This window comes from Triplophysa dalaica, chromosome 2 (genome assembly GCF_015846415.1).
Source record: "Triplophysa dalaica isolate WHDGS20190420 chromosome 2, ASM1584641v1, whole genome shotgun sequence".
Taxonomy (NCBI): domain Eukaryota; kingdom Metazoa; phylum Chordata; class Actinopteri; order Cypriniformes; family Nemacheilidae; genus Triplophysa; species Triplophysa dalaica.
Genome location: NC_079543.1, coordinates 27,057,741 through 27,084,483, shown reverse-complemented (window position 1 = coordinate 27,084,483; position 26,743 = coordinate 27,057,741). Strand labels below are relative to the sequence as shown.

The 26,743-nt window shown below is 38.7% G+C and overlaps 1 long non-coding RNA gene across 3 annotated transcripts; it reads left to right on the top strand.

Annotated features, from left to right (window-relative positions):
- The first annotated feature begins 1,410 nt into the window (after positions 1-1,410).
- Positions 1,411-10,959, top strand: LOC130413445 (uncharacterized). 3 transcript variants are annotated; one of them, XR_008905491.1, is made up of 7 exons: positions 1,411-1,746; positions 3,007-3,350; positions 4,620-4,742; positions 4,886-5,196; positions 5,986-8,072; positions 9,159-9,637; positions 10,891-10,959. It is a non-coding gene; the product is annotated as an uncharacterized LOC130413445 (long non-coding RNA). The 3 variants fall into 3 exon arrangements; XR_008905494.1 differs by lacking the exon at positions 10,891-10,959 and having other exon boundaries at positions 3,007-3,155; positions 3,230-3,350; positions 9,159-9,339; XR_008905490.1 differs by lacking the exon at positions 10,891-10,959 and having other exon boundaries at positions 5,986-7,005; positions 7,920-8,072; positions 9,159-9,339.
- Positions 10,960-26,743: the final 15,784 nt, after the last annotated feature.

Genomic DNA, 26,743 nt, shown 5'->3' with positions numbered 1-26,743 from the left:
CATCCTCTGACTTCCAGCAGGATAATGCACCATGTCACAAAGCTCGAATCATTTCAAATTGGTTTCTTGAACATGACAATGAGTTCACTGTACTAAAATGGCCCCCCCAAGTCACCAGATCTCAACCCAATAGAGCATCTTTGGGATGTGGTGGAACGGGAGCTTCGTGCATACCACGAATCTCCATCAACTGCAAGATGCTATCCTATCAATATGGGCCAACATTTCTACAGAATGCTTTCAGCACCTTGTTGAATCAATGCCACGTAGAATTAAGGCACTTCTGAAGGCGAAAGAGGGTCAAACACAGTATTAGTATGGTGTTCCTAATAATCCTTTAGGTGAGTGTATGTCCCTTTGTTCTTTGGAAAGAAATATATATTTTTAAAGAATTGGTTATGTTTCCGTACAATTCAAGTCAAAGGAAGCCAATGTTGTTTGCTTACCAATGTTCTTCATGTGTTTTGCAGAGGTCAAGCAGGTTTGGAATGAAATGAGAGGGAGTAAATAAAACCCTTTATCACACTAACAAACACTCAATTCAAACTGAAGGAGATGCCTGCAGTCAAGAGGGTTTTAAAGGGACACTTTACCAAAAAGGAAAATTCTGTTTCTGAAACTTTTCTGTTCCTCACCTTCGAGTTTTTCCAAATCTGTATACATTTCTTTGTTCTGATGAACAGAGAGAAAGATATTGTAAAGAATCCTTAAACCACACAGATTTGACCCACATTGACTTCGATAGTAGGAAAAAATCATTATTTTTCGTTCTGATGAACACAAAAGAAGACATTTTGAAGAATGTAGGACTGCAAACAGTTCTGGGGCCCTTTTGAAAACCCTTGTATTTTTTCCTACTATGTTGGTCAAACTGTGTTCATCAGAACGAAGAAATGTATACAGATTTGGAAAATCTCGAAGGTGAGTAAATGATGACAGAATTATTTTTGGGGGGTTAAGTATCACTTTAAGGCAGAAATCTACACCTCAGACAAGTCCAACGTCTTTTAATATCACGTGACGTCTAAGTCTTTAGTCACCAGTCCCAGTTATTTGATATTTTAACCTAAGTTTATAACTTTTTAAAGTACAATTCAATTTTTTTTATCAAACCGGATTATTGTGTAAAGACTTCCTTTTTCACTCAAATCATAGGGGCCATAATTACGGGTGCTCGTTCAATCCGATGATGCAATATGTCATGTTTACGAATTTGTAAATCGTTATTACTATATCAATTAAGTGTCGAAGTAAGATGCAAGATGGCAGTTCATTTCCCAGCCCAAGTACAGTTGTAAATCAATCAGCTTCTCTTTTATATGCGTTTAAAGCTCTTCAGGTTTGAGGTATCTCCAGGTATGTGCTGTATAACATTCATAATTTCAACAAACTTACCTAAATACTTCGCGGTCAACATCGCTTCAGTCGCGTCGACGTTACCTCATTGCCACGCCCCCAACTCGACGAAAATCTGTTTCCTGCTTGTACTGACGACTCCTAATTGCCAAATATTTTATTTAAACGAGCAATTTAACGTTATCGAATGCACTCACAAAATTGCCTCGATGCATCGTAACGCGTGCCTATTATAGCACACATCGAGGACTCGCGCCGAATGAAAATCGCGCCGAATGAAAATCGCGCATCAGAAGATGTAGCGTCACTTCCGGCTCGTGGGGCCAGGGCATTTAACGTAAACAAATGAGGTCTCACTGTACTGTAGCGGACGACTTCGAATATACCGTGGTAAGCAGCTCGTTTCATATCATACAAACTGCTTCATGATTCTTTTTTATTTTTATTATCTCATAAGAAATAATAATAACAATCACAAATCATGAATCTGATGACACGATAACCAACAAAAGTGGCACTGCATCATGGACACACGATTAATAGAATATTCTGGTGGTGAATACAATTTACCATTATTAAGTACACACAATTATTCACAGACCATCCGTTTGGACAAAGTTGTCATGCAGTACCACTTTTGTTGGTTATCGTGTCATAAGTTTAATGATATGCGATTCATTTTATTATTATTTGTTATGAGATTTGCTATCATTTCAAGTTTTGTTGGGATGAACTTTTATTCTGCACTAACTGTATACTTAACTCACAGAAAACCATCTGCATGTTTGCATTTCCACAATGGTCACAAATGACCTTTAATCCTGACAATGTATCATAGGACCATCATTATTTCAGTTTCATCAACATTCTGTCTAACTGATTTAAGAACATTACAAATGCATTGTAATGTGGGCATTTATCACAAACATTAGACATTCTATACATATTTAATGCTATATAAATACATACACAACCAGAAAGTATACAATTGCCATATTGCAATACCACTTTATAGGTTTAATAGGTCTCCACTGTGCTTTGTGTGTTTGTGTAGTTGTGTACTCCTCTGAGCACGTCTTTTAATCACTTCCTGTTTTGTCTCCTGTCTTTCTCTTCTGGTTCTGGTGTCAGTTGAGTATAATGTTAACACACTTGATAAATAGCATCACTTTTACGTTATTAAACGTGTGTCTCTGAGCATACTGCAGTATACTGTACAACTGAATCAAATAAAGGGAAGTATGTGGAATATCAAAGAGAAAACAAAAAAAACAAATGAATGCATAAAATAAATGAAGCCTATATAGCTTACATCCAAATGTATTTGTATTTCTTTTAGTTTCGTAACAAATGAGATTAAATAAACAGTACCATGTGCGCTTAATTTAAAAGTGTCCTGATTTACTTTTTGATGTTTGACAGTTTTCATGATAATCGCCCTATAGGATCTATTGCACAGTACAGCAAAATAATAACAGTGAGAAAATTGCCTTTAATAGTTTATAAACAGTTCAAAGAAAAGCAGAAAGGCACTTGCACAGTTTCATTCAGCACACCATTTCAAACATTGTGCTCCTTGTGAAAATACAACAATTCAAACATCAAATGGCTTCGAAACTGACTTTAAACCTGATTTATTTCTTCTCGCAGCGCCCGCTTAAGTGCACTTGACTTCAGATAAGAATGTGAAGAGTTGAAGTTATCCAGCCTCACAGACAGCAGCGCCACCGTGTGTCGATGCAGAGGAGAGGCATGTTCACTGTTCAAATCTGTTTCTGGAACCACAGCACACCCTGCAGGTACACCAGCATCCCATTGATGTGCACTTCAGAGTTGAGTATTCGGACATCAGATATCTTCGAGTGTCCACCAGGTGTCGGAGTGAACATCACTGCCTGAGTTTTTCCACATGTGCTGTGTGTGAGTTTAGGCCCCTCGCTCCGAGACGCTCTCTTCAACAGCCTCGATTGTGCAATATTTAGTATCTGGAACAGGTAATGGGAACACTTTGTATTTGACTTCATGCGTGTACACTGCGGCAGCACGTATAATCAATAATCCAATGCGATGTTTGCTGAAACCTTCAAATACTTAATTTGCTTTGTCAGGCATAGGAATAGGAAGAACCTTCACAGCCAAAAGCTTTCTGTGTTGTCCTGTTAAAAACAACAAAAAAGTTGCCGGTTAAACTGGTCTGCAAGTTTGCCTGTGATGGTCTTAGAATGAAGTGATGATGAACTATATGACAATATATTCTTGAACTACCGCTGTGTTAACACATTGATTTGAACTATTCTGAACCTTTGACTAGATATCGTACAGCAATTTTGTTTTTCTAGATTTGTTTGCTGTTACTTATTTGTGGCGGTTCACAGAGGTCATCACAGTATGTTATGGATTGGTTTGCTGCCGTCTACCACAGTCATGGTGCATGTCAAATAACTTAATGGGAAATCTTTGAGTTCATACTTAAATCTCTGACCTTCGGCTGCAGATTTTTGTGTCTGTTTTTTTGTGATCTTTTCTAATACACGTCCGTTTGCAGTCGTTTTAATCTCTCTCTATGAGAAAGTTTTGAGGTAACAAAGATTTTTATTTTAATAGCAGGGAATACCTATGAGAATACACACTGTAAACCAGACGGCTGCGAGAGAAAACACTGAATGAAATGTATTCTTTACTGGCACAGAGCAGCCGGTCGGGCGTGAATCGGTTTATTCCACGTGTAGCGAGACTTATTTCACAAAGGTGGACGCGGCAGCAATTTTGAGCCGACGCCCTAATGTCTAAAGCAGGACAGGTCTGAGAAACTGCATCCACCCAAAGCAAGATGCACGGACAGCAGACTACGTCTGATGGAGAAAACAGGTGTGCGTGTTATTCTAGTATGCTCAGCCTACCTAGACAGCAATCTAAGGCATCATAGGTGTTTTAAACCATGATTGGCTGCAAAATTATACTGACTTTTAAGATTCTTCTAATGGCCGTGTTGTCGGCAGCATGTTCTTTGTAGGGAATGCAATCCCAGAATGCATTGCAGTGAGCTTAGCGAGCCATTTTTAAATAGGGTGAGTAGAGAAATAATGTTTATTATTATAATATTTGCTATAGACATAGTCAAATGTATATAAAATGCTGTGGTTTTCCTGTCCTGTTTTTCCAAAATCGGCTTTTCTATTCATTGTTTTTGAGCATTTCTCAGCTTTGACCTTAATATTGCGCTTTTCTCTCACATTCCTCTTTCCATCTCGTTTTCTTAACAGGCATAAATCCAAACGGCTGGATGCCTGGCTCCATGAACCTGCCCTGTGGTTTGTGTCATCTTATCTCAAGGTCAAAGTGGCGGATGAATTTTCCTGATGGTTAGGATCGTTGTGGACTAGCAGGTGAGTAAGAACAAACAGAATCATATTGTTGTCCTGTCTCCTTATCATTTTCACAAGTTTTTTCATCAAATTGCACATGCATGGTGTTGTGCAGTTTAGTCATGCCCCTCAGTCATTCACAGCTTCTCTTTCCTTAAATCCAGAACCCCAGCGACTCATGTATGTTTAGACAGTGTGGTCCAAATGTATACATGTATCTGGAGCGCCGCTGTTTGCTGAGCAGCCGAACGCGTGCCGTGTTTCCCAGCGTTGACAGGATCTTGGAGGCTGTGCGGACGGCCTGCCGAAACCTGGCCCTGCCTCAGCCCGGACGCCTGTAATCTGGGTTAAGAGAGAGTAAGACAAAAAGAGAGAAACCGAGACAGATCACAGAGCCCGGTGACGTCACAGCGGCCGGGTTGTTCCACCAGGATGGAAAATAATAAACGCAAGGGATTTCTGTTAGTGTAATCAGGTGGGTTGTGAAGACTGCAAAAGCAGTGCGTCTTATATCACTTACAGGTAGATTGTGTTGTGTAATGAGAGCATTAATTCCAGGTGCGGTCTTTTACTTTGAGTTTTACTGCAGCGGTTTGGAAACAAACATTTTTACGTACTCATTAACATACGCATGAGAAGCTGGGTATACTTAGATATTTACTATTGACTACCGTAGTAAAAAAAATTGCTTTATACATTACTTTATATTTGTGTTTCTTTAAATCTATTTAATAGAATGAAGAATTTATGAAAGCAAACAGTTCTTGGGCACTTTTGACAACCATTGTCATTTTTCCCACTATGGGAGTCAATGGGGGGCAAAATCTGTCTGGTGACAAGCATTCTTACAAATATCTTTCTGGGTGTTCATCAGAAGAAAGAAATTGATACAGATTTGGAACAACTCGAGGCTGAGTAAATGATGACAGAAATTTTATTTTTGATAGACCTATCCCTTAAATGCTTAAAATCTAATGACAGAACACCATAGCAACACCCTAGCAACCATTGTGATTTTGACACAAGGATCAAAACTCGCATTAAGTCATTTAGCACACGCTTTTATCCAAAGCGAAGTACAAAGCAGGGGGGAAAAAAAAGAAGCAATTTGTGCAACAAAAGAACAACAATCCATAGGTGCAGTAAAAACTGGTCTCAGTCAGCCTATCACAGTATACGAAGCTTAGATTTTTTCCCCCTGATGTGTTCATTTGCTTCCTGTAATTTTTACTTTTGTGTGTCCCTGAACCTGCTTTAATCGCAGCTCACCTTTGTTCTCCTGCCTGGTCTTGAAGAAAAGGAGACTGATAAAGACGACAGAAGCAGGTGGATAAAAGAGGCGAGCGGAGACCTCTCGGATGTTATCTGCTCTGGGCTCCGGAATGCCACGACACAATCACTAAAGAGAAACTCTCCTCTTAAACACACACACATACAGGGCCCATTGTTGGCGGCGTGGCGTCTGTGATCATGCAGGCCTACGGATGATGAACGTGTGGCCCCTTCTCCATTTTCTTCCCATCTAACCCCTGATCCCGGACCCCCGGCGGCTCCTGCATCACAGAGGGCTCTCTTACAGCACAGCACACTCCGATTATTATCTCCCTCTTCCTGCTTTTTCATCTTAACTCGCCTCTCTTCACTCGTTTCCTCTCTTCCACCGGCCTGTCCTCGCTCACCTGCCGAGGAACGTCGCCAGCGGGAACCCTGTCAAGAAAAGAGTGTTGTGTTTGGATCCGTCCGTGCATGACATGATTCCATTTGATAATAATTTTCACAGCTGCTTTGATAGAACAATCGTGGCCGTTGCCGGTGATGTCAGTTATTTTGATGTGACGTGTTAAGACGGGATCAACGGTACCGTCTAGAACATTGTTTGTTATGCATGTCTTCAGTCGCTAATCAATTAGCCTTATCTTAAACGCACACTTCAGAGATGGAAGTGAAGACGGTTTGTTGGAAACAATGGCTTGTCTGAGCTCAACGAAGGTGCCGAGCAGAAACTTAATCTGTCTAACGTCATATCGAGTATGACTGAATACAGATCAAAAATGAATTGTGGATTATACAGGATAAATATTCTAGAACGGTGACACTCCAGAATAAAAACTTCAATTCGCTTTTTTATAGATCATGAGTTACTTCACCCATAAATTGAAATACTAGGGGCGTGCAAAAATATCGATACCTCGTGTGCATTCAGTATCACACAAGTGTTGTTTTTAAGGGTTTTGTCTGCTAATCGTCTCCTTTTAAGCTCCACAGGCGAAAGAAGGTCATACGGGTGAGTTAACTGTTTTTTCATCTTTGGCTAAATCTTAACAAAATAAACACGTACACAACTGAGGCTATATTGTTGAGATATAGGAAACATATAGATGTATAAAATGTTCATAGCAAAGTTGTATTTTATAGAATTTTATTGAGTTTGAGTTTATATTGAGAACTCTGACTTTTGACCTGAACCCCGAGACCAGCTTTGAGATTTAGTTGAGATTTCTTTTGAAACTGAGGCGTTAAGATAAAAGAAAGAGATTGCACATGTCTCCATTTGCTCCATCTTGACACCACGGTTATGTGTATATAGGACTGTTGTGTACATACTGTACGATTATGTTTCGCTCTACACAGAAAAGATAAGTTGACTGTCACAAAAATAATTCACTACCACGCAAAGCAACCCGACTGATCCTGAATCAGCAGAGAGAGGGATGTGGTGTTAAAAGCAAACATACAGAAGATATGACAAGACGTAGATCTCAGTGTTTTGAGATTTTGTGTTTGGTCGCCATGGCAAGGCGCCTTTCCCCCTTCCATCTTTATGTTGGTTTCTATTGAGAGGTGAGGAAGCAGAATGTGTGGAATGTTAGAAGGAACGTGACATCTCTACCATCCTTCAGACACGCCGCCTTCTCCAAGCACTTCACATTTGACCCGTGACTGCTCTTGATCTTCATACGCTGTTTGACGTTGCTTCATCAGACGCTGCAAAATAATAACTTGTTATACATTTTAAGTCTTTTAGTTGCATGATGTGTGCATCTTCTAATGTCTGAAGCATTGAAGTTTAAGCCAGTGGAGGTCGTGCGTGAATAGAATTCAAGTTTAACGGTTCAGGGATCAAACTCCTCGTTCAGATGAGGAGTTTTGATGAAAAGTTGGATCCCACGCACTAACTTGACTCTGCTGACCTTGTAGGTGACCTTCTCCGCAGTCAGTTGGGCGTTTTATGGGAAAGAGATGGAGTGTCTATGGAGACCGCCAAATGTTGATGGGCAATGTTAACTGACAGGTTACTGATGATGTCAGATGTTTTTTTGACACCAGGCGCTGAGCCGTCATAACCTGAGGGTGAGTGTTGCTGCCCTGGTGATGGTCTAATGCGTTCACTGTGAGATGCTTTAAGGACCTGAGAACTTCTGAGAAACAATTAACAATAGACAAGCTCAGTTGGTAGAGCAGCACAAAGAGGTCATAGGTTTGAATCCCAGGGAGCATGCATACTAATACAATAGATCTAGAAAGCAATCTAAAATGTTTAGGATTCAACTATTTGCAAAATACGTAAATGGTATGTGAAGTAATCCACCTTCCGCATGCTTGACTATTGATGCAGAGGGATTTTTCTGTTGAATAATTTATGGAGAGTTAAGAAGTGTTCTCAGTCGTGTTTTTTTATTTAAATATCAACTTCGTCTCAGATGTTTCTCCTAGAAACGTGAGACTGTAATTGTAAAAATCCAAAGAGTATGGAGGTTTAACAGGAAATTATTATTCCTGTAAGACTTTCTTTTGCAGAACACAAAAGAAAATTTGAAGAACGTTGGTTACCAAACAACATCAGCCCCCATTGACTTCCATTGTATGTCTAGAGGAAATAATTGAGAAGTGTGATTTTTCATTCGAATAGGACGAAAGACATAAGGGATAGTTCACCCAAAAAGGAAAATTCTGTCAACATTCACTTACTTTTCTTTACTCTGCTGAACAAAAAAGAAGATATTTGGAAGTATGTCAGTAACAAAAAGATCTCATCCCACATTGACTCCCATAGTATTTATTTTCCTTACTATGGCAGTAAATGGGGGATGAGTTCTGCTTGGTTACTGACATTCTTCCAAATATCTTCATTTGTGTTTATAAGAACAAAGAAACTATCCCTTAAAATGATAACATAATTTTCATGTTTGGTTCAACTATCCCTTTAACCCTTTATTTGCACCGCTTAAAAAATGCAAAACAATGTGACAGCTGCAATAGAATGAAAAGTGCACTGGAATATCTGTTAAACCAACATTTATGTCTTGAATTAGCACACAAGTGGAACAACAATTAACCTGAACGAAGCAGATTTCTGCAGGCCGTGTTTATGGTTCTGGAAAGCTCTATAATGTGTTTAATTAAACTTCTTCTGGATTCTGCTCTGTTTTGGTGCAGGCACAGGAAAATCTCCTCGGAGACTTCGGCACCGTTGTGATAATTACGAGAATGCAGACGGATGATTAGGGCGCCGGTGAGATCCAGAATGCAATGCGTGTGTGGTCTCGCAAACACATGCAATATCAACATACCCACCATTTACTGGTCATGCATTAATTGTGCACATTTACCGTATTTGTTGACATTTGCATCCACGTACAAAGCCGCAGTAACGAAAACTCCACCCCGACGGTCATCCCTTCCCAGAAGTCTAATGAGGGACATTTTGACAAGTATGACAGCATCCATCCACCAGGTCAGAGGTGTCCTCTTTGAAGTCCACAGGTCTTCTGGATGTTTATGTCCACGGGGCGATACGCGCAGGTGACGCCTCCGCCTGCCCTGTTTATTTGGAGCCGTGTTGCAGATTTTCATGACAAAGTGAGGAAAGTTTCTGTGCTCTCTGAAGTCGCCGGCTTGTTGGCGTGCAGAAACAGGTTTGTGGGTTTAATATACGCTGTGTTATATGTTATTCAGTGTGAGCGTCTCATGGCAACGCTACCTTTAACATGGACAGTTCTTCCCGAAACAGCCCCAGGCCCCTCGGAGGAGAGAGAGGCTACTGTTAGCGTTGCCTGGTTACCGTGGCAGTGTTTGTTTAACGCCGGCCTTCACACTTCTTATGCTGAATGTGCTTTTTCTGAGCCTCCCACGTTACTGCACGGCCAACGGACCGTTTGCCGTCTGCCAGCCTGCAGGCTCCATATGTGCACATAAACAATGCATGAATGGGATGTTCACCCCAAAATATAATTTATTTCCTCATTTATTCTCGCTCATTCCTAACCTGGGGTGCGTTTCCCCGAACAACGACATAATAGCTTCTTAACCACCAAAGTAGGATGCATCGTTTGGGAAACTAAATAGCTACTCATGATTGTTTCTCGAAAACATATGCTGCGTCCAAAATCCCATACTGTGACAGTACGTACTGAATTTGAATATGTACCTACCTATCGTCTGTAAAAACAGTACGTTTTATATAGTATGAGTGTGAGTAACATGAATACATTGTGGACATACTGCGTCCGCCATGTTTTATGTTCATGTGGCCCGTATGCTCTTTGACCTATGACGTATTATCAACAACTTACAAGTGAGCGTTGATAGAAACATAATTTAGTCACAAGAAATTAATTTATTGGCACTTACAATTAAAGTGGAAAACTTTAAGGCGGACGTCTGCTTTTATTGTATGATGTACTTTTGAAATTTGACCGTTGCTCAGCTCCCAGGGCATCATGGGATATAGAAGTTTCCATCCGATCCACACTCACGAATCTCAGTGGAAGTAGTAGACCATCCGGGTATTTCTCGCAAACAGTTTTTTACATACTTAGGTTTCGGACATACTATTCACGACTCACTCATTTTCGCCTACTATATGGTATGAAAGTGGCCGATTTCGGATCATGTTTTGCTCTCTTTTGTTTTATTTCACATATTTAATTCATTCATAAGTTTCCTCCTACATAACTCTGCTCACGGATTCCCCAGGGTCCTAGAGCACGTAGGCCCAGGTGTATGCGCACTTAAAAAAAACAATTCTTCTACTTTCTTGACAAACTAAAAGATGTCAAATTGAATTTGTATATTAAGAAACATGGATATAGAATGCACTGCATGTTGCTTGCTTACCTTACTCAAGTCTACATGTTATAATAATAAGGAACTATTCTTCTTACCACAGCTCTAGACCTTTAGTTTCAACCGAGCAACTTTGCAATGCTGCTTGCGATTGATCATTGGAACAAGGTTTCGGGAAACACTTGGATCGATGAACTATGCTGAAACGACGGAACTTGTGACCATAAATGTCTAACTATGCTTTTGGGAAACGCACCCCTGTATGTAGGGTTGGGAATCGTTTGAACTTTTCCAATTCCGATTCTTATCGATTCCCAGTTTCAATTCCACAGTTGAATTAAAACATTTAGATATCAACCTGTATGGTCATTTAGCTGGCTTATTGACTTGTTTGCATCGTTTTGTGTATATATACGCATAGAACCATGTTTTTTTTTATTTATTACAGTTTGTATTACCAAAGCTGAAGTACATCATGGTTAAACTGTAACTATAATGAAACTATGGTTAATTTGTGATTACTGTGCTTTTTAATGCAAATGCTATAGTTAAACTATGCTACTGTAGTAAAAATGTTGTTAATTTTCATAAGGGCTTTTATTGAGATATCAACAGATCATTGAAAGCGTTTACTTTTATAAAATTAATTTATAAAATATAAAACTTCGTTTTTTCTGCAGAACACAAAAGAAAAGACCCTGTTGTCTGAATACGATTTGTCGTCGCTGTAAGTTGTCCTCTGAGCTGTTATAGGTCATTATGCATTTCATATTTGTACACGGTACAAGATTAGGTTTATAAAATCACATTTCTATTCCTGCAGCGTGCTTTGTGTGTATGTTTGTGTATTTGTGAGAGCGGAGTGTATAAAAGTGGGTGTGGAATGTTGAGTTGTACTGTCCACGCTGCTGTCGTCTAAGTGTGAAGCAGCACATAAGGACCCTGCAGTTTCTTACCGAGGTTATTTTTGAAAAGCTTACTCTCCCAAGCACATCAAACACTTGACGTTTGGCCGTCTGTCATTCCACACAAACAGCACAGGCCTTTGAAGCCATGCACTCAACGCTGCACTCCATAACCCGGTTTGTTTATAGAGACTCTCCTCTCAATAGCTCGACTGTAAACACTAGTGAGAAGTTTCATTGTCTACTGGCGCATCCGCTTTGAAATTAATAGGCAATCGATTGGAGAAACTCACTCAAGTGGGTTTGTTGGGTCTTGTTTTATGGGTGTTGTGGGTGGTTGGTAAGGAGTTGATAGGTTGTTGTTATCATGTTAAAACATTTTCAACATTTTTATTTAAAAAAAATCCGCCACTGTTTACATTTCATTTTTTCTTTTTGTAAATGTTTACTTGAGTTCTGAATTACATATTTTTATGTCATCTACAGTATACTTCACTTCATCTTGAGTTCATACTTTTACCTTATATTTTAATTTAATCTTACATTGTAAAATGTAAATTGTCTGAATAGTTGGCAAGATTTATTTTCACATTATGCCCGATTTACAACAGTGTTTTTTTATGAAAAAGTTAAATTAATTATTTTATTTGCTCCCACTCCTTATATTTTATTTTTCTATATTTCTAAATATTTACTTATGTTTATATTTAAATTTTAGTCAAATCTATACTTTAATTCAGCTTGAATGTACACTTTTTCCTTATATTTTAATTTGATTTTACATTGTAAAATATTAACTGCTCAGATTTCATTTCAGATTATGTTGGGTTTAAAACCTCGCTTGTAATTTTTTTATTTACTCCTACTCTAATTTTTTCATTATTTTTAAATATTTACTTTAGTTTAAAATTTTATGGTTTATATTTTAGTTTAATCTATACTTTACCTAAATTGATACTTTTCCTTATAAATTTATTTTATATTACAATGTAAAATATAAAAAGTCTAAATATCTCTCAAGATTTTCTTTCACATTTTGTACGGTTTAATACAGTGTTTGTGATTCAATATCTAAATACATTTTCTTATACGTTTCTGTATATTTGATGAATATTTTTGTTATTGACTCAAATATTTCCATCCTTTTTTCCACATGTCACTAACAGTGCATTCTGGGATGGATACGTGCAGTGCTGCCTCTGTTTTATTTTGTGTTTTCATTGTACTGATTGTACAGTAATATTCAGCTGTGCTGTTCCACTCCTCAAACTCAACTCCGTCCAGACGATTTTCCCTTCATTTACAGCCCGGTGGAATTTCGCTGAGAGATCCAGTCAGCCACAAATTCACTGCATATCTTTTTTCTCAAGATCTAATTTATAGGACATTTATTTATTTTTTTGGCTTGGCTTTTTCTTGGTATTGGTGATGTGTAAAATAAGTGCACAATGCGTAGAGAAGGCGTCACTCTTTCTGTAGCTCATTCTTTGGGTTAGTGACTCAGCTTGTAGCTCTTTCCAAAAGACCAGAAGTTCACCTGGTGGGCAATAAAACGGGTGGAAAAATTCCCATAACTTTAAGGGATTTCGAGATGCAGAATAACTTGCAGACTTTAGGATGGCCTCAGAATACCATAGCAACCACATAACAACACCCCCAGAAAATAAATAATTGTATAGACGATTCATTGAACGCACGTGCCTGGCCCGAAGTTATCTTCCGGTCCGTGTTTGGTCATGATATAACAATTTATTTTATATATAATTTAATTTATACTAACATAAATATTTTCTTATACATTCATTGTATTAAATTAAAAGGAACTTGACAGTTACAGTATTGATTCTTTGCAGAGGTCTACCGTAAGTTTAGTTTGGGCCACAAAATGTTGAACACTGAAACTATCTAAATTTATTAAAATTCTTTTTCAGCTGCCACTTACAAAGCAGATTTCTCAAAACACATTTCAAACATGAGAAATTCAAAAGCATGGGCGTTTATGATACCAAATTGTTATTGTTTAGGGGTTCATGCAAAAATGACATGCCAACCCCACATACATTTGTTTGTTCTTCTGAGCCAAAATGCATATTTTTGCAAGTGTTTTGGACTGTGTGCTAACGCCTCTTTAAGCTTCAAAAGGACATAAAAGCGTTATAAAATAATGCCATGTGACTATATTTCAAGTGCCCTCATAAAGCTTGAGGAGGCAGTCACCATCCACTCCCATTGTAAACACAAAACAGCACTTTTCAAAAGTCAACGTTATATGGTTATATGGTGCATAAATACTGCGAAAATGGTAATTTTTGCAACCACTTAAAGTGACTTGATGTCAAACTGCTATCTTTTAATCTTAACATGAATTATAACCGGAGTGTGTTGGGTTTCAAAATCAGTGTTCAAATTGCTGTTGAGTTGTAGATTAGCATGAAGCATTCCAGTAACGTTCGTAAGCTATAGCGAAATAAATGAATGTTATAATCACAGTCATGGGCATCACTAGGCCAGTTATAGGAGGGTCTTAAAGAGTACTCGTTTTACTGTAAGTTTTTGCTTCGTTCACCCCTCATCAAACCACAGCTGTTTCCCTCACCGGAAAAATTAACATCGTGTCTACAACGGACGCGGTGCGACACGGCTTGTTAAAATGGGATGCGCCGCATCGAGTGTTGACAAAATGTACAATTATAATGGGTTCTAATGCGTTCTCTTCTCTTTTGTCGTGTCGGATCGCGTCGTGGCACGTCTGGTGTACTTACCGTGTAAGCCCTTTACACATTATAAAACAATCATGTTGTTGCTGTGCTCATTAGGAAACCTGGAACCTTGAATATAAACCATGTTACAGTACATGTAGCATTAACTACCACACAGTTAAATGCACACATTTATTTGGCTTTTTCAGTACTCAAATGTTATACCCATCTATGCAATGCAGTGGAATGCTGCAATAAGTTTACCATCCTACCCTGTTAGTCTAACATTTATTTTATTTATTTCAAATTCTTACTCCTATACCCTCATTGGGGACTGAGCCCCCCTGAAAATCCTAGAATCGGCCCTGGTTATGGTCTGATCTTGCGTTCACCTCCTCACCTGTAGATTTAAACATGATTGATGGATTTCTTCTAAGCACAGTAAGTGCTGTTAAACACATAGTCGCTCAGCATGTCACGTCCTGAAAACATTGGTCCCCTTTTGTATGACCACCGGACAGATTTGCAGTTGACGTGCACAACGTGCTGCTCTCCTTGTTTTGATTTTGACTAATGTTCCAGGAGAAGCCTTCCCATAATTCTTTGTCTAATTGCATGACCTCTACTGGGACACATGTACACGTGTTCCGGTCAAAGTAACATTACTGCCAGATGTGATGATTTATATGTTTTGTAATATGAGCAGAGTTCGCTGGTGTTTGTGTTTTTTTAAATACCTCGCAGCGCTCATACATGCTCTCTTTCCGGCCCGCGCATTGACGTATGCAGCTTATGGGTTCTGTTACGTGCGATTACGCAACACTCAATAAGATACAGATGTACACAATGCAAGGGAACGAGTGCGGTCACGCGCCGACAGGACGGTCCGGTACGGTTCTGCTTTGCCTTATAACCTGCAACCATAAAACATAATCGTTCACTCCCATCAAGCCTAATTTAACCCATAAAAATCTTTCCCGGTTAGTTGCTCTCGTGTTCTGATTTTTTCAGAGAACGCTCTAGTTTTAGGGACGCATTCTGCATCACGGGTGCGGGTATGGGAGTGATTCTTGATGAATCAGTTTAGATGATGGTTTGCAGGATTCGGTTCTGACACACATGTTGTGACAGCATTCTGTGGTTTTGGGTTGTAAGTCAAAACTGAGTCAAGATTGTGTTTACGATTGACTGTATGACATCAACTTCTTATAATATACAGCGGGTTAAATAAGTATTGAACACATTTTGTCAGTAAATACACTTCTCAAGGTGCTGTTGGAAAAAAAAATTCACCAGACGACAATCCAAATGATCAATACATACCAAGAAAACTAAACAAATTAGTTCACAAATTAAGTTATGTATTATAAAATTTAATGAGACACAGGAAAAGTATTGAACACATGAAGAACGGGAAGTGCAAAAGGGTATGGAAAGCCAAGACACTGGCTGAAATCTATCAGTAATTAGACCCTGGTCAATGGAAATTAACATCAGCTGGTTCAGCCCCAACTGATGGCATATTAAAGGGTCTCATGACCAAGGTGTCATCTTATAATGGGTAAAAGCAAAGAGCTCTCTCAAGACCTACGCAACCTTATTGTTGCGAAACATACTGATGGCATTAGTTATAGAAGGATTTCTAAACTTCTGAATGTTCCAGTGAGCACTGTTGGAGCCATAATCAGGAAGTTAAAGGAACATAATTTCACCATAAACCAACCATGACCAGGTGCTCCTCGCAAGATTTTTGAAAGGGGAGTGAAAAGATAAATCCGAAGAGTGATCCAAGAGCCAAGGACCAATTGTGGAGAACTTTTGAAAGACCTGGAATTAACAGGTACAATTGTTTCAAAGAAAACAAGCTACGCACTCAACCGCAGTGGCCTGTATCCACGCTCACCACGCAAGACTCCATTGCGGAAGAAAACACATGTTAAGCATCAAGTAATTTAGTTTAATACACAACATTTATACAAGCTTGTCAAATGACACTGCACATCACGCCAAAAACACTATACCAACAGTGAAGTTTGGAGGTGGGAACATCATGGTGTGGGTCAATTTTTCAGCAAACGGCACTGGCGAACTTTATATAATTGATGGACGGGTGAATGGACAAATGTACAGCAAGACAATGATCCCAAACACACAGCCAAGGAAACTCTCAATTGGAAAGAGAATAAAGCTGCTAGAATGGCCCAGCAATCACCTGACTTGAATCCAACAGAAAATCCATGGAAAGAACTAAAGGTCAGAGTTCATAGAACAGGCCCACAAGATTCGAAGACTGTTTGTGTGGAAGAGTGGTCCAAAATCACACCTGTGCAATGCATCCGACTAATTTCTCCATACAGGAGGCATCTTGAATCTGTTATTACAGACAAAGGCTTTTGTACAAGGGATTAAATAAATTTTGACAAGCGTGTGCACGATACTCTATTTTATTACATAAATTGTTTGATAAAGAGTTATTTTCTGTTTATTTACAGGTGGATTAGTGATTGGGCAGACGACCTTCTCACATCTGGTGAGAATAACGTTCATCTGCTTTTATTTTGACAGTCAAAGGTCTGGCTGGTAATATTATCTAAAGTTTAAAGACCGCAGATCCACACGTGCTGATACTTGCTTGCTTTTCGTTCTCCGGCACAATATGTGACATTTTTAAAGTGCACGTTTTGGTTTTTTCACAATACGCAATGTTCCTTATTAAATCTGGGAAATTGTCTTATCTGTCCGTTCTTTTCATTCTTGCAATGGTTTTCTGGATTATCCACGTATTCCTTTGCACTTTTGGGAGTAGTGTAATATTATTGTTGAAGGACAGTATTTTCCTCCCGTACCTTTCTCTCTTGTTTAAGTGATTCTTGAGACAGATTTATAAAACAACACATTGAATAATGCCAGAGGTTCGAGACTATGATAAACTGTTAGTCTGAATTCTTTTGAATTGGAAAGTGTGTAATTTCAGTGATGCTAGTAGACACAAGAAGTATATTAAAATGTAGAATTTATACAAATATTTTTACAACGTTGATATATTTGAATTTGTACATAAGTTATGTTTTTATTATAAAAAATATTTTATATATCAAAAACAAATATTTTTGACATGTAGAGATGAGCTGACATATCGGCAAATAATCAGCATTGGCGATTTTCGCACTACCAGCTATTGGCCGATACTTTACTTTAAAAACAGCCGATGATCAGGGCCGAAATGACGTGTCAATCAAAAGAGGACAAGGAAATGCAACTAGTTATAATGCTGATTTTGTGGTTTAATTTAAATGGTAATTATACAAATTACTAACATTCAGAAAGGTAAGAGATATTCATGTAATCTTCAGTATCGGTATCGACAGATATCACTGAATTATCGGTATAGGTGGAGAAATTTAGTATTGGTGCATTTCTAATAATTATATACAATATTGGATATTTTTTTTACTTTTCCAGCAATTGACTTATAACTCATATTAGCCAGACTGTTCCCAAAGTAATTTGTTACTATTTTATAAAGTATCGGATTTGGGTAAATCTGTACAATGTGTTAATTTTACCTAACCTTCACTGGCATGAAAGCAGATCGTACTAAAACGTACAAAAGTGTGAATTTCATACAAATAGTTAAGGATTGCAATAAGATTGCGTTGTATTACCTACTCATAAAATCTACTTTACTAATAAAAGACGTCTGCGATAGGACTTGTTTAACGTAACTGTCTAAATGTTTGACATTGTACCAGACGTGGCTTTAAGGGGACAAATATTTCTTTTGTGCCCATTGCAGGATGTCCAGTGGACACACAGGTGTTGTGCACCTGCCCTCTGAGACGACATTCCTCCCCTCCCGCCGAAACTCGTGACGCAGTCTCATGTTAGTCCAGCGGGGCCACGGCTCGGGAAAACTGTGGTGTGGTTTCCTGGAATTTTTGTCTCTAGGCAACACGGACATATACGGTCCTTACATTTCTAACATTGACTCCTCAACCTTACACTATACAGATGGGTCAGTTTAGATATTTTATTACCCTTTTTAACCAGTTTACTGAGTTCTTATACTGTAACTGTGTTCTTATACCATAACACTTACCATGGTAAAATCAGTGTGATGCTAAGCCCTGGGGATTCTGGGGAAACTGGTGATATGATAAGTCACAATAATAATAGCAACAGCGAATCTTTCAACAAGTTATATAGTTTTGTAAAGTCAGCTGAGGTGGGTTTCAGATTTGGGGTGTTGAATTTAAACGGGGTGCAGTCACAGGTGTATGTAAAGTATATTGACTGTTTTACAATGGCTTTGAATGCACTTCATCCAATCAGATTTGAGAGTTGGAGCTGTCCGCATGATTCAGAGCGAGACTGTTAGTGTGTTCAGAGTTTGGAGGTCTGCGGTATGTTTGCACTCAAAACAGCTGTGTGACTTATGAGAAAATTAATGTGGGTGTAATGTCAATACATCTGGACAAACAGACCGTTATACGTAAATACTGTATATGAGAGAGAAAGCGGGTTGGCTATGTGCATATAATAAGCTTTCATTCGGTGGAGGAATTTTGTCACTTAAATATCAAACAAATGCTTCTTACAACACGCTTTCAGAGCTTTTGCAGAGCTATTTTGTAATGTCAACTTTGAAAGTGGTTTTTAGTGAATGTGTGAGGTAATTTCTCCTCAGGTTCACACAGGTGTCCTGCAAAGTAACCTCAGGTATAGTTCAACACATTACTGGGACAGTTCACCCAAAAATTATCATCATTTACTTTCAAATCTGTATTAAAGTCATTGATGAACACAGAGAAAATATTTGGAGTAATGCTTATAACAGACAGATCTTGCCGAACTGATTGACTCCCATAGTAGAAAAAAATACAACGGTAGTCAAAATTGCCCCAGAACGGTTTGCTGTCCTACATTCTTCAAAATGTCCAAAATTTTTCCTTCTATGGGAATCAATGGGGGCACAATCTGTCTGGTTATAAGCATTCTTCCAAATATATTTCTATGTGTTCATCAGAACAAAGAAATTTATAAAGATGTGAAACAACTCGAAGGTGAGTCAATTCATTTTTGGGCGAAGTATCCCTTTAACTATAGAAATGTTGTCAACTGTGTTATAGTGTCACTCCTTCAGTTGTCAGCGCACTGACCAAGGAGTTGGCCATAGAAAATAAAGCTGCAGGACAAAAATTAGAGATGAAGTTTTATATTTATTCATCATTTTTGCGTGCATTGTGGAAGTTCCAGTCCAGCGTTTGTTGACTTTCATAAGAAACACATCACAGGAATTACAAAAAGTCAACCAACAGCGATGTGAGAGACTGATAGAACGTAAAGACGCATTACTTTTTTTTTTTTTTTGGCTTATTGCATATCTTAATTTTGTGCTGATCCTGTGAAACATGTAAAATATTGTGTTATATTTTGCAAACACTCCACCTTTTGGGATTTTCCCCAGATTTTCAATTTTCTGCAAATGAATTGAAATAAAACAATATTAAGTAGGTAGATGCGTTGTCACTGGTTAACAGAATAAAACAAAAATCTCTTTATTTTATTCGGAGGCTGTTTCATTTCAAATCTTGTGCTTGTTCTTTAAGGTAATGATGTTTTGTTAATTATTGTCTTGTCTTATGCAGTGAGATGTCAGAACTGTTCGAGGTCACCCAAAATGTTGTATTTATTCACTCTCATGCCATTCAAAATCTGTATGTGACTGTTTCGTCTGTGAAACACAAAAGAAGATATTTTGAGAAATGTGATTTGTGGTTTTGTGTACATACAATGTAAGTGAGTGGGGGCAATTGTTTTTCCACATTCCATAAAATATATTTGATGTTCAGCAGAAAAAAATCTCTACAGGTTTGGGGTGACGTGAGGATGAGTAAATAATAAAAGAATGTTCATTTTTGGGTGAACTATCATTTAAGTGTGACACTTGTCCAAATACTTTGGGGGCCAAAGTGAAACACTTACGCTAAAGATTTGAATAATTATTCACATAATAACTTGTCACCTTTTGAAACAAATGAAGACTATAAAAGTTCAATTTCTATATTTGTTTTCATTCAGTTTTTTTATTCATATTTACACTTGATTTATGGGGTCCTCTGTGACGGATATACTTAAATATTCATTAACTGTATTCATATACTGTATAAAAGAGTACATTTGATTGTCAAAACACATCATAAATCAATTTGTTTTCAACTGTTTAAATCGCAATAGGTCTATTTGAAACATGCAGAATAGCTGCGCATTTGCCGGGAAATAGTATCGCTGAGCTCATCACTTTGCCGAAACTTCATCCAATAAAACAATTTATGACTTGTGCTGATGTGCAGCTGGCTGCTCCATCACTAATGGCTTTTAAACGTGCTCCTTCTGTGCAGAATGGCCCGTGATTTACGCCTCGGCTTACCTTTCACCTCAGCTACAGCATGCCGCTCCTCATTTTCCCCATCGCATGCGGCCGAGCAGTGGGGCCAAATCTGTGCTACTGTTTCTCATTTTATTGCCATCTTTGGCGAGACGAGTGTCTTTCACAGGTGCCAGTGCAAATGAATTCACCGTTATCGAGACTGGATCGTATCTGACAGGTTTTTGCATCGCACTGGGCACCAACGTAAGTCTTTTTCGTGCCCACCCAGGCAGAATGTGATTTCGTTTCAACCTGTCGGGCATTTGCAAACACCACCAAGTTTTTATTAGTCGTGACCGCCGTGGGCAATGACATCAACATCATTGGGCTGTTTTATGCTTTCTTCATGCACCTTAACCATGATAAAATAAAAGAGTACCTCTGTACTGTAGAGATTTGAGTTATGCCGTCACGATTCACTTCAATCGAGGTTCAACGGCAAAAGGCGGCCATTTTACACCAATGAAAAGCAAACAGTGCGTGAAATCCCCTGACGTCTACTCCGCTCTAGTAAAGGCCGTTGAGCGAGTACAAAGAGCTTCAGGAGGCCTGATGAACTTGGCGATAGCGCTCTAGAGGATAAACAAACAACTATTAGCAAAGCAAAGCTTCCAGTTGTTTGCGTAACTGCTTTCAAGATTGCTTTCGTTGTACTCCTTTCAACCCTCCATGGGAATGCTGTGTTCCCGTGACAGAAAGAAGTGTTTTGAGGTGCTATCACATCTGACACCGAGGGATCAAACGCTTGCACGAGTCCAATTATTCTGAAGCCTGGTCGATGTTGACGATTGTCTATATATAGTGTCTGTGATGAGGCGGTCACGTCAGGTCTCTTTGATGATGATAATCTTTTCTCACGGTCGTGCTAAAGTCTGAAGTCTTGCACGCTTTAGCTAATACTTATCTCTTGGATTTCAATGGTTGTGTTTTTACTCTGCCAGTATCATTGTGTTTTGTTCTCCATCATGGTGCGCATAAAAGTCATCTCGTGGGTCAACAAGCATGTCCAGTAAAAAAACGTGGTTAAGTTCTGTTGGTTGCTTACAGTTAGTTGGTTGACCATCTTCACCAGCACTACTAATAGTCATGAATGAATTTCAGGCGGTGATTATTTTGTCCCTTCTGCGGGTTTGTCTCCAGCGGGAGGCTAATGGCTGGCAGTGAGGTGGACTTTTCAGACCTCATGTTCCAATGCTAATGTCATCCCGGAGGTATGTTAAATCCCCAGCTTTGGAGGACTTTAACGCAACACGTCTCTAATTGAAACGTTATGTATGAAGGTGAGGTTTAAGTGAGACCCAGAGGAACATTTTATCACTCAGAGGTGGCTCTTTTATAGCTCAGGAGATTGAGTTCCCGGTTGCGTTTCATCTACGTATCGCCTTAGTCTCAAATGTTTACTTGTGTGAAATAAAACCAAACAAGACAGTGGTGCAAATCCGTGAGCGGAGGTGTAAAATGAATGTAGGTTGTAGAGGTAAAATGATCTGGATTTGGGTCAATTTGATGAGAATTGTTTGAGTTCATCTTGAGATCTTCAATAATATCGACGTGCAGACGTGAGAAATCGGAACTCAGTTTGAGGCATCTTTTGAAACTCTTATGGAGACATTTGAAAGATTTTTGTCTCTGCTTAGGTGAAATGCTTAGATGAGATTTAAGCGAAAGTTTCCATTTGCTCTCCATTCAATCTCATTGATGTCTAGAAGAAATAATTAAGATATTAAACAGATCTCGTGATTTTTCAAAAATCAACGTTCCCTGAAATCAAGTATTTTGTTTGAATGTGACAGTAGAAATAGTTTCACAGGTTGTGTTGACTGCATCCAACTTTGAGTTTTGTGTATGACGTTATAAACGGCTCTAAAGATGTTTATATGTCGTAATCTAAACACTGCCGTTTGTGCAGTTTATGCTGCACAAAAGCTTAAATTTAGATGGCTCATCTCTGCAGCTCTGTACGAGGAATCTGTCAGTATAACCAGGTCAGCCGTGGCTTTGGCAGAGCAGCCCGTGTGCTTGGCTCAAACCTCAGCAGAGGGGAAAAAAAGGCTGCGCCTGCAAGCCTACTGAACCATCGCCTGGCTATTCAGTCTTTCTGTTTAGCTCCATCTGTAATGCGTTGCTGGTCATCTGCTTGATTTGGCCTGTTTTGTGTTTAAATGTTAGAGGAAAGAACAAAGAGAAGGAAATAGAAATGTAAAGCGAGCGCTCTCAGGTTGCAGGGATTGAATAGATCTGCTCTGCTGGCTGACGGCCGGCCGCTGTCATGGATCTAGTTGTGTTGATGTGAATCCTGGAGTAAAAGCAGCTGACTGCATTGACCACAGCGGTGTTCTGAACTGCCAAAGCAGAGACCTAGAGCTTCAGGGCGAACTGGAGAAATGTATGACCTACTGACTGTACGCATCAGCTTTAAAAAGTATTTTATGGGATAGTTCACCCAAACATCTAAGTTCGTTCATTTATTCACCCTCATGTCATTTAAAACCTGCAAATGGCTTTTTTTTCAGTGGATCACAAAAGAAGATCTTTTGAGAAAAGTGTCCATACAATGGTAGTCAATGGGGTTCAATGTTGTTTGTTTACCAACATTCTTCAAAATATCTTATTTTTTCTTTTGCAGTAGAAATGAGATCACAGGTTTGGAATGAGGATGAGTAAATGATGAAATAATAATAAAAAAAACATTGGATTGCGCAATAACAATCCAAGTGTCATCAATGGAAAGAAATGTGGCACAAGACATTGCTTAATGCAAAGTGATGTCGAAAAGAATGTTGTTTGTGTTCACAGTAAAACTTTGATGTATTTTGCAGCAGAAATTTCTGATTATATTGAAAAATAATTTTTAAAATGATAATTACTCGGCTTATGTGTTTCGTGGTGATGTCATCATCTGATCCCAGTATCGATGATTTTGTGTCAGACCTCTGGCAGCATCAAAAAGAATAACTCACAATTTGAACTCTGAAACATTATGAGTCAACTTATCTTCTTGATTCAAAGTAGATTTCTCTTCTTATTCTGAGCAGAGATGTATTCAAAATTCAGAAAAGATATTTGGAAGAATGCTTATAACCAAACAGATCTCAACACTTATTGACTAGTAGGAAAAATTACTTAATATTTTTTGGTTCTGTTGAACACAAAAGAAGACATTTTGAAGAATGTAGGACAGCAAACAGTTCTGGGGCCCTTTTGACAACCATTGCATTTTTCCCTATTATAGTAGTCAATGGGTGTTGAGATCTGTTTGGTTATACGCATTCTTCTAAATATCTTTCTCTGTCTTCATCAGAACAAAGAAATGTATGCACATTTGAAACAACTCGAAGGGGAGTTGATTTTTGGGTGAAGTATCCCTTTCATTTCCTATGGAGAGTTGCACAGGCGTTGCTTGGGGTGACGACCGTCTGTGGATGCGAAATTTTCGGATCTGATCTGAACTTTGGATGCCTTGAAAAAAAAATGTCCGACTTCGGCCGTGTCCGAATGTTGTGTGCAGTGAAGAGGTGGCTTCCAGTAAGTCACTTAGCCTAAAAGTCATTTTAAAAAGTAAATCAATTTAAATGTGAAATTGTAGGACATCTTTATGTAATTACCTGTAAATAATATTTGATAGCCTTCTAAGATTTACGGTTTGTTGAGCCTCTGTTGCAATGAAACCCATGAAATCTTACAATGACAATTGACTGGATGTAGGCTGCTAGTCCTGCACTTGGTGAAGTATTTTTGTTCAGTTATGTTTTAGCTCGAAAATAATGGAATATTTATTATTTTCATATATTTATGAATTTATTTACACAAGGTGTTCGTATATGTTATTGCAGATTAAAGATAGATAGACAGTTATTCTGCAGATTTTTTCACTTGTTGTGGGTTGTCATTTTTTTGGGTTCAGAGAGTTTAGTCCAGGAGCAATTGTGGACTGAATTTGACCCAGCACAAAGGTTCATTGAGGTAATTCTGGGTAATTCACAAGCACACACACACACACACACACTGCAGGCCACGTCTTTCCAAGGTCTCCGAAAAAATGTCCTCAGATGGTCCCTGATCTTGGAGTGGGCTGGTAAACGCTTCAGATTCAGACACCTGCCAGGTCTTTCTCTGCTCAATACAGCAGACATTCAGTGAGGCATCTTTTGCGCAAACTTGTTTAATTGTGAACGTATTATTTACACAGTGGCTGTTGCTCTGGCTTCATGTTGATTCTGTAATGTTATAGACCATTTTGGAAGACGTAAACAACACCGGTCCAGAAGCACTTTCTGTTCAATTTTTGTAACTTGCCCCCAGAAAGAAGAGGTTACAACAATTGCACGACAGCAATATACCTAAAAGGTAAAAGTTCCGTTGCGCTTTTGAAAAGTTTTGCGTACAGTCGACAACATTGTCATAGCGATCCTCAATAACGCAGATCTGTGGAAAACGATTGAAAAACACTGTTATGTTTGCCTAGCCGGTAGTTGCCGATGTCACTTTGTAAAAAAAGCCAGCAAACGAAGTTTGGTTTTGTGACCTTGGACTACAAAGCTCCGAAATGCTCAAACAGTCCTGTGGTCTGCCATTGTTTTTTTCAGTTTGCAAGTACTCTTGCATGCCGATAGACATGCTCATGACGTCAAATATTTTTTTTCTTGTTTAGAGTCAACTAGTCAATTTTCTCTTGAAAACAGTGTCTCTAAACGTCACTTAAGTTAAAGGTCCAGTCTATAAAATATAGCGGCATCTAGCGGTGAGGTTGCAAAATGCAACTAACGGCTCACCTCACACCCACTCTCGCTTTAGAAGCATTAGTGTGGCTGACACAGGACTGATGTTGTCACATTTTCACACCTCTGAACAGAAAATGATGTATATCAAATTGCATTTCTGCCAATAAATCCTCCCAAAAAATGACACACTTAAGAGACCTTTATAGTATAGAGTTTAACGTTTAGTAGCATCAGAATATGAGTATCTCACAAACTTCTATTTAATACATTTGTGTGAGTCTTTCTTACCCAACTGGGTGGTCTGAACTGTTTATAAAGAAATGTTCCTGTATTCTTATGACCCCAGTACACACGTACTGCAACAGGCCGGCTATCTGCATGATTATTGCTATCACAATGAAGACCAAATGTTATAATGAACAGGTTACAGATGCATGAGCTTCTCCATGTGTGCCCAGAAATCTGGATAAGAGCTTCAGGCTTTGTTTCAATAGAAGTTGTTTTGAAAACACTTGCTTTAATGAAGTACAACGCAATGGCAATATTTTTAACTGCATTCACTTTCTTTGGCTGCTTGTGTGTTTTGCTGTGGATGTGTGCCTGTGATGGCTTTAAACCGTGTGTTAAACATTAGCCCACTAAAGTGTATGTAGAAAAGGCCGATAACAGTCCAGGTATTTATTTACAGCTTATCCGACACAAAGCCTGTGTTTGAATCGCATTTTAAGCTGTGTGTATGTGTTATTAGTTTCAGTATGCAAATTCGCTGAACTGGACACTTTTGCTGAACAATTCTATTTACCAGTGTGCTCTATAGCTGCACCAATCACGTATCCCACAATGCAATGCGATTTTTATCATGTTAAATAACTCGTAGTTTAATTTACAGTGTTTTTCTTCAGTTATTTATGTTATTGAGTAATGTGTTTTCGCATATGGCTGCCACTGTCATGTGACTGTGCAATACTGCAGATGGAACTGAAAATTAGATGTGATTGTGAGAAACATCTGTTATGAGTAGGACACCGTGGTAAACCTGGTGTTTGTTTTAGAGATGGCGCGCCGTGATGCTTTTATCACCTCAGGACGTGTGAATAAAAGTAATTATGAGACTAAACGTGGTGATGTTGACGTCCGTTTGGTCACATCCAAACAGCGCAGAAACAACAAATCTGCTTAGATGTTGTGTAGGTTAGTTAAC